Here is an 11,665-nt window from a genome sequence, read left to right as displayed (position 1 = left end):
TGGCAGGTTTTACAGTCTCAAAAGCACACGCTGTTTTAGGAAAACATACCAGGCTGCGTAGAAAGCACTGTGCAGGGCTTCACCACAGGAAAACCACGTGGAAAGTGCACAGGAACTGGAGCATGAAACCACACTTGAAGCCCTAGGAAATCCCAGGGGCCAAGACAGAGAGAGTGCCAGGCTTCTCCACCTGCGCTTTTTCCCTCCTGCCCCACTGGCTGGGGGAGGCATAGTTGAGGGCATTGGCCAATCCTACTGGCTGCGTTTAGGCCCACCTGTGTGATGTCATGTGGCTGGGTCTAATGTGTGCACCCAGGTGGACCGCCTATCTGGGCCTAGGGGGCTTGTGTCCGAGCATGCTCAGTCTGGATCTTCTCACAGGTGTCTAATGGGTGCCTAATTTCTTTCCAACCCTCTGCCGTGGCCCTATGCAGACATTGAGCAGACCCCTCCCCCCCCCTTTAGTCCCTATTCTGGCTACCTGCCACATTCATGTCATGGCTCTTATTTCTCTAGGACTAATACCAAGTAGAGAGACTGCTGGATCTTCTAGTGCCAACTTGTTAAGGAAGGGTTGGACTGTAAGGAACATCCTAACAGAATTTTAACTGTTGGAAAAGAAACCCAATGCCCTGCCTCACCCATGGACTTCCTCATTCCTGGATCTCACACCTCTTCCTCCTTTACATTTGCACTAGAAATTTCCACCTTTTCCACTTCTGCTACCCTGCTCCCAGACAAAGTACAAAAGCCATGCTCCCCCACCACCTGGGGCCCAGGACTTCTGGAACGCCAGTTCCTCTGGGCCATTGGCTGGTACATTTGTCCTCTTTCAAGTTCTCCAAGAGTGATGCCTAGTCGTCCCCCAGTCAAGTCGTGAGCTTGCTGCTACAATGCCGTTTCCCAGAGTGGTCGCACCATTTCACAGGACCGCCAGCTGTGTAGGAGGATTCCAGTCTCTCCACATGTTCACCAGCATTGTGTTGTTTTCTGGGGTTTTTTTGAACTTTGCTATTAATGCAGGGGTGGACAGGATAGCTCATTGCTGTTTTAATTTGCACGTTAATGGCTAGGGATTGCAAACATGTCTACAACGTTGCTGACTACCTAAACATTTTCTTTGGTGACGTGTCTACTCATGTGCTCGGCTCATTTCTAAAAGGAAACTGTTGTCTTTCTCTTGTTGAAGGGTTGAAGCTTCCTATAAACTTAGCAATGCATCCCTTGTCTGATACGTTCTTGGCAACAACAAAAAAATCCCCATCTGTGGGTTCTCTTTTTCTTCTTTAGGTGAAATCTTTCCATCCTAGCCATCTCCAATGATAAACAGAGATTTACAGCTAGTTGCTTCTTCCTCATTTGGAGTCGTGCTCTCTCAGCAAATGGAGATCCCAAATCATTCCTTCGTGCACATCAGTGTGGTCCAGTCTACTTTGAGCAGGCAGGTCTTCTTCAGTTATAATTTGGATGCCTTGCACCCTGAGGGGCTCACCTTCCGGCACTTTGTCTAAAATGTCCCACTGCTATCCATGAAGTTTCCAGTGGCTCCTTCCTAGAAGTCAGCAGCCTGTTTCTTCTTCGTAGTCTGTTCTTAGTCTGGAAGCGCTGCTGAAACCGGTTCACTTTGGGTGCTTCTGCTGGTCCTTGAGATACCAGCGACATAGCTCCCAGGATCCCAGCAACACTCGAGCCTCCACAGGACAGCCACCTGGCAGCCAAGTAGCGGATCTCACTTGAAGGACATGCTTTGAAGATTAAAAATGTCCTCCAGGTGACATGGACAGCACGGAACAACAACGCATCATCTAGCTTGTCTTTTGCTGTTTGTGTGTTTTCAGCCGTGTTTGAGAGTGTAGTTGTGTCGCATACTGCGGTTGTTCTTGTTGGGTGCCGGCTAGTCGGTTCCAACTCATGCTGACATAGGGAAAATCAATATGACAGCTGTAGAAAAATGTAAGATGCCGTTTGTTAAAAATCCAAAATGGAACAGTCTCCTCCTGTACGATAAAAATTCCTTCTAAGCTTAATCAGCAGGGAGGCTTCCACTTGGGAAGGAGGCTAAGAAGGTCAGTAAGCTACGTAGCCAGACAGGACACGTCACCCTACTTTGGATAAACAAGGACCCGTGAAGCTTCAGAGGATGGTGGCCTAAGAGACCCTGGAGAAATGTAAGTATAAATCATTTCCTAATAATCATCGCAGAAGCTGCCCTCTTAGACCAGTTGTATCCTGTGACATTGTAAAAACCTGCTAATAATCCTATAATCATTGTAAAAACCTGCTAATAGTCCTATAATCATAAAAAACCTGTTAATCATCCTGTAATCTTTGTAAGAACCTGACTTTTGTACATTAACTTGTGGAGTCAGGACGGAACTCTGTAAGAGCGCAGAGGAGAAATGTGGCTATTTCCCTTCTGCAAGTGCTTGCAGGGGTAAACTTCGAATTTCTCCCGTCAACCCTCTCTCTGCCTGCGGCTACAGTGACAGGCTCTCCCGGAACCCCTCAAAGTCCAACAACAAGAACAACAGAACAGTACGCTGCCCGGTGCTGACCCATCCTCACAATCGTGCCTGTGCCTGAGCCCACCGATGTAGCCACGACGTCCATCCATCTTGTCGAGGGTCTTCCTCGTTTCTGCTGCCATGCTGCTGTCCCCACCGATGCCCTTCTCCAGGGACTGGTCTCTCCTGACAACACGTCCAACGTGTGAGACAAAGTCCCGCCCTGCTTTCTTCTAAGGAGCCTTCTGACGGTGCTCGCTCCAAGGCAGGAGTGGTTTGCTCTTCCGGCAGACCATGGTACTGTCCATGTCTCCACCAGCACCTTCATTCAAATGCGTCCGTTCTTCTCGGGTCTGTCTTATGGACGGTCCTGCCGTTGAAAAACAGCAAGGCTCAAGTCAGGCTCCCCTGCGTCATCAGAGTGACACTTGCTCTTTAACACGTCAAAGAGGTCTTCGCAGCAAGATGCCACATCTTATGGTCCTCTGGGCTTCGCCCCATCTGGTCACTGATGGTCTTTATAGTTTTAGCCTTTACATTTAGACCTGTCACCCATCGGGCAGAGAGGGGAAGGAGTTGTGTTTGTTTTTGTTTGGGGCAGATGATGGGTAGAACTATCAGCCCTGTTTCAATCATCTGCCAATGGATATCCAGTTTTTCACAGCACTAGTTGCTAAACAGACAATGTCTTGCCCCATCTAATGCATTTGGCCCTTTGTCAAAGATCCACTGTCCGTAGGTGGATCAATTGACTTCCTGACTTCTGGGTTCTCAATTGTTGGGTGCTATCAGGAATGGGTGTTGGATTTTTGCCAAATGCCTTTTTCGACATCCATCAACACCATCATGCGGTTTTTTTGGCCTTTGTGGGTTGTTTTTTTTTTTATGTGATAGTGAGGTTGATTGGCAAATGTTGCACCATCTTGCACACCTGGAACATACGCAATACAGTTGTAACTATTTTGATATCCTTATCTGCAAATTCTAGCCTCTGGTTTAGTTTGGGGTTGATTTAGATTGATTGCTTTTTCCCCCTCCTCACAAGGGATCGTATGTTCTTTACAATTTCAGATATTATAATTTTTACCTTGTGGGAATCGGATACTTGCATTCCTGTGAAGATTCCTGAGTTACGTTGTGGGGCATCTGTTCCTTTGTGGTTGTTCCAGGCTGAAGTTGTTTTATCCTTTTAGGTCTTGGGTTGAAGATTTGCTCAGTAGGTCAAGAGCAGTGATGAGTCCAGAGCTCATTTTCCCAGCTACTGAAGCAAGACTTTCCTGAGTCTCAAAGGCCAGGGGATTAGGATTGTTATTTTCCATCTGATTGTTGATAGCAGGCACTTTTCGGAGCCCTGCACAAGTAAGTACATTATGTCCTTTAATCCTCTTGTTAGGGAGCTAGAGACAGGGAAAGAGGGAGGTCCCTCCCATGCCTGTACAGGCTCCTAGAGGGGGTTGAGAAGGAATCAGGTGAGCATTAGCCACCCATGAAGACCCCTGAACTGGGCATGCTCCAATTCAGGCCCCCGGAGCCAGCTGGACAGGGTGGTACACTTGGGTGGACCAAACTAGACCCAGGTGGGCTTCATTCAGCCAATGGGGTCTTTGGAAGTAGCCAGCCTCCCACAATTTATCACGGGTTCGATAGGTGCAATTGTACAGTTAAGACATATAAAGATCATAGTAAAGTCATAGAGAAATTGGAGAGATAAGAGAGATGAGAGAAAGTAAAATAAAGAAGTCAGACACATTTCATGGTAGCATGCTCACCTCAGCTTCTCTTGGTGGTACACTTGGTGGTACATGTGTGTAGTATTAAATTTAAAAAATGGCTCAGGGGGGTGAAGGGTGCCAGTCCCACCCGCTACTAGAACTCACTGGTTCAGTAATACTCCTTCTGGGTTCAGTAATGCACAATTGTACGGTTGAGATATATAAGTATTATATTAGAGTCATCGAGAGCATGAGAGATATTACAATAATACAGTCAGACATATCACATGGTAACATTGCTCACCTCAGCCCAGTTTGGTGGTCCACGTGGAGAGAGGGGGAAGGGAAGGAGGGAAAGGGAACAAGGGAGAGGGGAGTAACCAAGGAGTGAGCAGCAAGGAGCTCAGAGTCAGAGAGAGAGATCTATATTGCTGGCTCACACCTATATACCTTTTGGGGGCAAGCCAGCCCACTAATTACAGGTAGAGACACTATAGGTTACACAGCAATGAGAGGGTGGTCTAGGGGGTGATCTCTGGGTCTCCATAGGAACATTATCAGTAGGGTGAAAACTCCGCCTACAGGAGCCTGTCCATGGCCTTAGGCTCCAGAGAGAGGTAACCCATTGTCTTCAGCAGCAGGGAGCAGGCCCAGCCCTTCTGTGGTATGAGACAGCAGTCTGGCAGCAAGTATCTGACTTCCCCCAACACATGTGGAGAGGAGAGGAGAGGGCAGGAGAGAGCTCACATGAGGCTTTATTTCTAACCAAAGCTTATATATCTTTGGGGGCATGCAAGCCCTCTGATTACAGATAATAATCTACATCATAGGAAGGGGTTGTAACATAGGCAATACAAGCAATAGGAGGGGGATGACTTAGGAGTGTACATGCAATAGTAAAGGGAGGGAATAGGGGTGCATATGTGGCAAGATGGGTGGACCCTAGACTCAATAGAGTAGCCCAACCTTAGTCATCCTTGAGTGGTCCCAGGCTTGCCTTCGGGCGCTCCTTCAAGGGAGCATATCAGAAGGGAGTGGGCCCTACTTAGGGGGAATCAAACTATACAGTCTGGTTGCTCTGGATGGCTGATACCCTTAAGGAGAATTATCTCCGACCTACTTTCGTTGACCTCCTAGTGTACCATCCTTTACCATGTGTAGCAAGCAGCGTCTTGGGTTTGGCATATATTGAGGGGAGACAACTTGGGAGAAATCTTTCTGTTTCCCACAGGGGTCGACCAATACCTGCAATCACGCCTCCCCAGCCAGAGGTTTAAAATACCCTGGCGGCGGGAAGGCTGCCCTCTTTTTATTCTGCACCTGGTCCGAGGCAGGTGGAGGTAGGAGGCGCGCACACGCACCCACTCCAGGTGTATTCGGGGTCCACAACCTTTCTTCTCACTCTCTTTTTACCCTGCTCCCAGCCAGTGGCAGGTCGGAGGGGGACTCTCTTCTCTCTTTTACTGGCCTCAGTTCCACCCTTGTGGGTGCCCTGTTCCACATGTGAACTTCCACAAGGCTCGGCACACTTCCCTGAAAGAGCGGGTACTCTTTTGAGACCATGAACCTGAAACTTCTCCCGTCCTTCATAAAAACCCACCTGGGTGACAGAACGGGCTTCCATGTGAATTCTTTCTCCTGCGAAGCCAAGAGCCGAGGTATTCCCACCGGAGAAACCTCACACTCTTAGCCGGTCCCTTCCCCGTCCTTGCGTGTTTTTCTTCCCGCGCGCACTGATCAGGACTCGGAATAGTCAAGAGCGAATCTGAAGATCTCCACTGTTCCCTCTCCAAGTAGCTCCCTCCGAACCTGCCCTCCCTCCTGTGAATTCGGTCTGATCGCCTTAGACTCTCAACTCCGTCTCCTCAACTCCAGATTCCCTGCCTTGCAGCATGGAAGCTCTTGTAAAACGGGGACAATGACAGAGTGCCCCTCCCCACCTTCATTTCTCACCTCTCAGGTACCACTGTCCTCACTGCCTTCTGCCCTGCGTCTTCAAAACTGGTTTTTCATATACATTCTCCATAACCGGGGAGGAGGCGCCGTAGTTGAAGCCTCTGCGCTCCTCGGTTCTAATCCCACTCCCAAGAAAGAGATCCGGTGAGGGGCAAACTTCAGAGCAGAGGCAGAGAAAAGTTTGGAGCAGAGTGAGTTACTGAAGAGGGTACATTGGAAAAGAAGTCCACTAGACCCTTAGCTGGTCTAAGAGACGGAGCAGATGGTAGAGCCAAACCTCACAGTGTGCTAATGGACGACCCTATTGGCTGGCTTCCTAGCGGGTCTTCTGCCATTGGCTGGTCCTCTGTAGTGTCCCTCCTCTTCCCAGGTACGTGCATCCCAGCGCTCCAGACTTCAAGCCACGCCCTTGTCTCAGACCCCAAACCCGAGTCCACCTTTTCAGTCACTGGGGGAGGGGCGGGGAGGGCGGGAGTGTGAATATCTTGTCTCTCTCCACCCAGCCTGCACTGTCCCTGGTCGCCTCCATGGATAAGGACATGTGTCTTACCTGCCCTTCACCTTCCTTTATGCTACAGAGGTAAGCTGGGAAAACTGTCCCCACCTCTCCTTTGGGTTGGAAAGTTACGTACAGGGAAACAGGACACCAGCCTCCTTGCTTACAATTTCTTCCAGATCCGTGCCATCACCACCGCTTCTACATTGGCCAGTCTCTTTCTGCTAACACTTCTAAGCCGAGGTTGATCTGACCCCTGTTACTTCACCTCGGCCGTTAATGGAAGTTGTGAATTTGCATTTGTTGGATGGTGTTAGTGGACGTCCCTATGAATGTGTGTGTGTGTGTGACGGTACATATCTTGATCCTTGTCTTTGTATGGTACTCAATGTCTGTCTTTTTTTTCTTTTAATCATCTTACTGGGGGCTCTTACAGCTCTTATCACAATCCATCCATCCATCCATTGTGTCAAGCACATCGGTACCTATATTGCCATCATCATTTTCAAAACATTGTCTTTCTACTTGAGCCCTTGGCATCAGCTTATGTAGTTACATAATCTGGTGTCAATTTGAGGATTGGGAGTGAAGGGGTGGAGTCTAACTTGTCGATCATTGTATAGCCAATGAGGCCTTTGTGTGGGCATGGCCTTCTTGTGAGAATTCTGGGAAATCCTGTATTTCCTCCTTGGAGGCAAGAGACTCTCTCTCTGTTAACTCCCTGCGAGATATCCCTGTGGAGAAGCCACATGGACCAACCCTGACGCAGTCCTGGAAGCTGGAGGAGCCACATGGAGACCCCTGCCAGTGCTGAGATGCTTACAACGCCACTGGATCCAGACTTTCTCCCAACTGGCCTGTGATCATCCTGCATTCAGCATCATTGCATGTGTTTCGTGAGTCAGAAGAGGACTTTATAGATTGGTATTGGATATGTGGTCTAATATCGGATTTATGGGCTAGGACTGGACTGGGTTGGGGTGCTTTTTCAAAGTTCAATTGCTCTTGTATATAAAGCTTTTTCTTATACACATATGAATTTCTATGGATTTGTTTCTCTAGTTTACCCAGACTAACACAGCTCATATCCCCCTCTCCCCCAGCCTCCCTCCCTCAAGAACCCGTGATAATTCATTAAAAAAAAATTTTTTTCATGTCTTACACCAACCGCTGTCTCCCTTCACCTGCTTTTCTGTTGTTCCTCCCCCTGGGAGGGGGTTATACAATGCTCATGGTGATTGGTTCCTCCTTTCTCCCCGCACCTTCCCCTTCAATGTCTGTCTTTTTCTAGGCCTCTTCCACACTCTTACTTTCTGTGGCAGCCACCAAGACAGAGATGATGAGTGAGTAAAACCCAGTCTTGGGGGGCATGGCTGAGAAACAGAGAGTGGATGAACGTGAACGAGGAGACCTTTACTTTGGTTGATCAAGCAAGGGTCATGGGAAAACTAGAGTCACAAAGGCCAGCTCCCCCACCCCTAAAACAAAAAAAAAGTTTGCAGAGTGATGCCCATACACCAGGAAGTGCACTGATGGGGATTTTGAACATATGACACATTTCAGTCATGGTCACAAGTGTACGTGACAGCAGAGTGATGGCTCTTGCAGGATAAGGCTTCTCTGACCTCTCACTTTCAAAGGGCTCCCGAGTTAGTCTGGGGACGTCTTTCCAGAGACCTTCGGTGCCTTGATCCAAGTACGTTAGCTCCCGAAGGTTGTGCTGTCCGTTCTGCACATGCCTGGCAGGCCGGGTCTGTCATAACTGACCCTGGCTGGCTGTGATGGGATCCTTTCCGGAGAGGAAGGGGCTCAAAAGAGACAGGTTATCATGAAGGGTGGTAAAAGGTAATTCTGGGCAATCTTTGGGATCTATATCTCCCAACATTCCTGTGACGACCCCTCATGTCCTATGGGTGGGCTCCCTGGACAAGCAGTGGAATTTACATCACACGGGGCCCAGCAGGATGGGGAGTGGTCTCAGAAAGACAGAGGAAGTGGGAAAGACAAAACTAGTGGGACCCAGGTGGAGGAAAGTAGCGAGACTGAGAAGCCCTGGAGGCACAAAGACACAGGCAGCCTGCCTCTGCTGGACTCTCACCGGCAAAGCCGCTTGGCTCTTCTCTTCTCGGCTTTCTCTGTCTCTCACTGGGCGCGAGACTTTTGCTAACCTTTGTGAAACCCTCTCATGACCTCCTTTCTGACTGCGTGTGCAGAGACTGGCTCCAGCTTGCTTGATGTCCCCTGGGCTCAGGCAGGACATCTTCGCCGCTGTGCCCCTGCATGCACCCTGGCCTTGGCAGCAGTCCACCCGTGTTTGTCTGATATGTGGCTGGAGGTGTCCACATCTGCCTAGCTCTGCCTCGCTACTGGTCTCTCTTTCTCCCACTTTTTAAAGCACGAGGCCGGTGTCTTGCTTGCAAAGACACATGAGGAGGGACGCGAGGCAAGAATCGGAAAGTCGGGCCAAGCCTCACTCATTTCTCCACTGATCCAGAAGGAGAAGGGCAGCCCTCACCTTTAACGGGGTGGCATCTGCACTTTGCTAACCTTGGAGAGGCGCCACCAGGGACTTTCCTCACCCCAGGCTGGACATGGCTTCTGCCGTGTTGTGCGATCTGATCTGGGACTGAACTTGGACCCTTCGTCCCGCCCCGGGATGGATGGATGGGTTATGTAGATAAGCACGCGCTCAGCTGTTCAGCAAAAGGTCACTGGAACCCATCGGCTACTCTGTGGGACAAAGAGGTGGCAGTCTGCGCTTGAAAAGCTTACAGCTTGGCAGCCCTACTAGACAGAAATGGGTTTGGGTTGGGTTTGTACTATGGAGAAACGGGGTCCTTTGTGTAGGCTTTTGCCTTGGTCTTGGAAAAGACGGCTCAGACTTGTCCCCTTACACTCTGAGAGCTACCTTTTCCCTCGTTCTCCACCCTAGAGGGTACGTCATGCTTGTCCAGTTGGGTGGACACTTCCCGGCAGGTGCAAAGAACTTGGCTTGCTCTGTAGCTTGGTCTGATCCTTGGCTCTCTGCATTCGGGCCCATCTCCTCTCCCTCCTTGTTCCCCTCCTCCTGGACCTCACCCTCCGGAGCTAGGGTCCCACTGCAGAGATGCTCACAGCTAAGATCCCATCCCATTGAATTCTTTCTGTCTACCTCCGGTTAACTGTTTACTCCTCCCTTTGACCCATATATCCTGTAGTATGAACTCCACAAGGACAAGGGGCTTTTCTGTTCTCTTCACTGCTGTACCGCTAAGGCCTATGACAGCGCCTGCAAGGAGCAGGTGCTTGAGAAGGTGTTTGTTGACTGAAGACTAGCAATGGGGATAATGACCGCCAAACTCCGATGGCATGGAGGACAGCACCTGTATACATTATTTAGGCCACCCTGCCCACCTGTGCAGGGCCACCTCTCAGGCCCTACCACATGATCAGTCTCTTGCTGTACGATTTCGGCTCCATCCAGAAAACGTAGGATTGACTGTGAGGGGATTTCTGCCTTTCCCTCAGCCCCTCTGTCTGTCGCTCTCATGTCTCTTTATCTCTGTCTCTTGCTTGGTCTCTGTTCCTGGGTTTCTCCATGAGTCTTCAGCTGAACATTTCTGATTAGAAAATACCCCGAAGTCTCTCACTTCTCTCCACCTCTGCCTACCCTTGTCTTGGCCCCACCATGACCTGCATCCAAGGAGAGGGTGGCAGGGGTGGGCTGGGCTCCCGCAGCTCGGAGCTCAACCCCATGGCTTCCTCCAGGCAGAGGCTAGCGTGCGAAGATGCTAAAAACAAAAATCTATGTGGAAATACCATCACAGTGGGATCATCGGGGAAGCTCTCACTGAGAAGACTGTTTACGTGGCACCTGGGAATACATGGGATTTCTTCACAGACAACTGGAGGAAATGAGTTGTTCCCGGTACAGGGAACAAAGGTCCTGATGCAGGAGTGGGCCTGCAATTTGGATGAGCTTCTGAGTCTCGTGTAACCGTGCAGGATGAGTGATGGGGCAACGGTGGGGAATAAGAACAGAGTGGACATGGGGCTTCTACCCCTAGGAAACTGGACCCTGCGAGGGTTTGGAGCAGAGGAGGGGTGTCATCTACTCTGTTTGTAAAGGCTTCCTCTAACGACACACCTGTGCACCCCAAGGAAACAGACATATCCCAGAGATCCTATCCTCCATCCCCAGGAGGCGCAGAAGTCAGGGCTGGATTCTCATCCACACCCTTGTCTCTGAGCCATGGAATCTCTGTGGGTGGAAGGAACTATGTATTTTCACCTGCCTTTGTGGGACTCTTGGTCCTTGAGAGAGGCCAGTTATGCAAAGAGTGTTTGCTCTGTGTTTGAAGCAAGAAACTTATTTTGTAACCTCAGCCCCAGGGCTCGAGCACGGCTATCCCCTTGTGAAATAGTGATTAGAATTCAGAACCCACCCAAGATAGTTCGCTTAACGCCTTCTGTCCTGGCTTAGTTATTAACAGGGCCTTCTTTCATTCTCAAAACAGCCCCACTGTGTGTGGCCAGTAATTATATGGTCCTTAGTTTTAATGCACTTTGATTTTACAACCCAGTTTACATGGAGGGGGAAAAATGGATTTAAGAGCTTCTAAGAGTAAACCGCGAGCGTCATTTGTAGATTGAATGTTAGAATGATGGGCTTAGCACAAGGAAGATTGCCGGCCATTATTAGCCACTTACTCTGTGCCGCAGTGTGCTGTACATATTTTAGTTATGAACTCCATTTCTCCTCCCTCAAGTTTTCGCAGATGTGGAAACTGAGACAGGGGGGTTACCAGCTTGTATGCGGGGGAGCAGAGATTCAGCATGAACAAGGCTAAGCTATGTAGGATAGAGTTGTGAGAACTTAGAATTGTATGTGAATCATAATCACAATATCAATTAGTATTTCTTGAGTGGTGATGGGTCAAGATGGTCTATTCTTTTTTTTTTAACATGACTTTAAACAAGGTTTTATTACAGAAAAGTTGTCACATAATTGAGTATTT

The sequence above is a fragment of the Echinops telfairi genome, unplaced genomic scaffold, assembly GCF_000313985.2.
Source record: "Echinops telfairi isolate 266 unplaced genomic scaffold, ASM31398v2 ScPeMD7_655;HRSCAF=1070, whole genome shotgun sequence".
In the NCBI taxonomy this organism is placed as follows: Eukaryota; Metazoa; Chordata; class Mammalia; order Afrosoricida; family Tenrecidae; genus Echinops; species Echinops telfairi.
The sequence above is the reverse complement of the archived record's forward strand: the minus strand, read 5'-3'. Positions refer to the sequence as shown.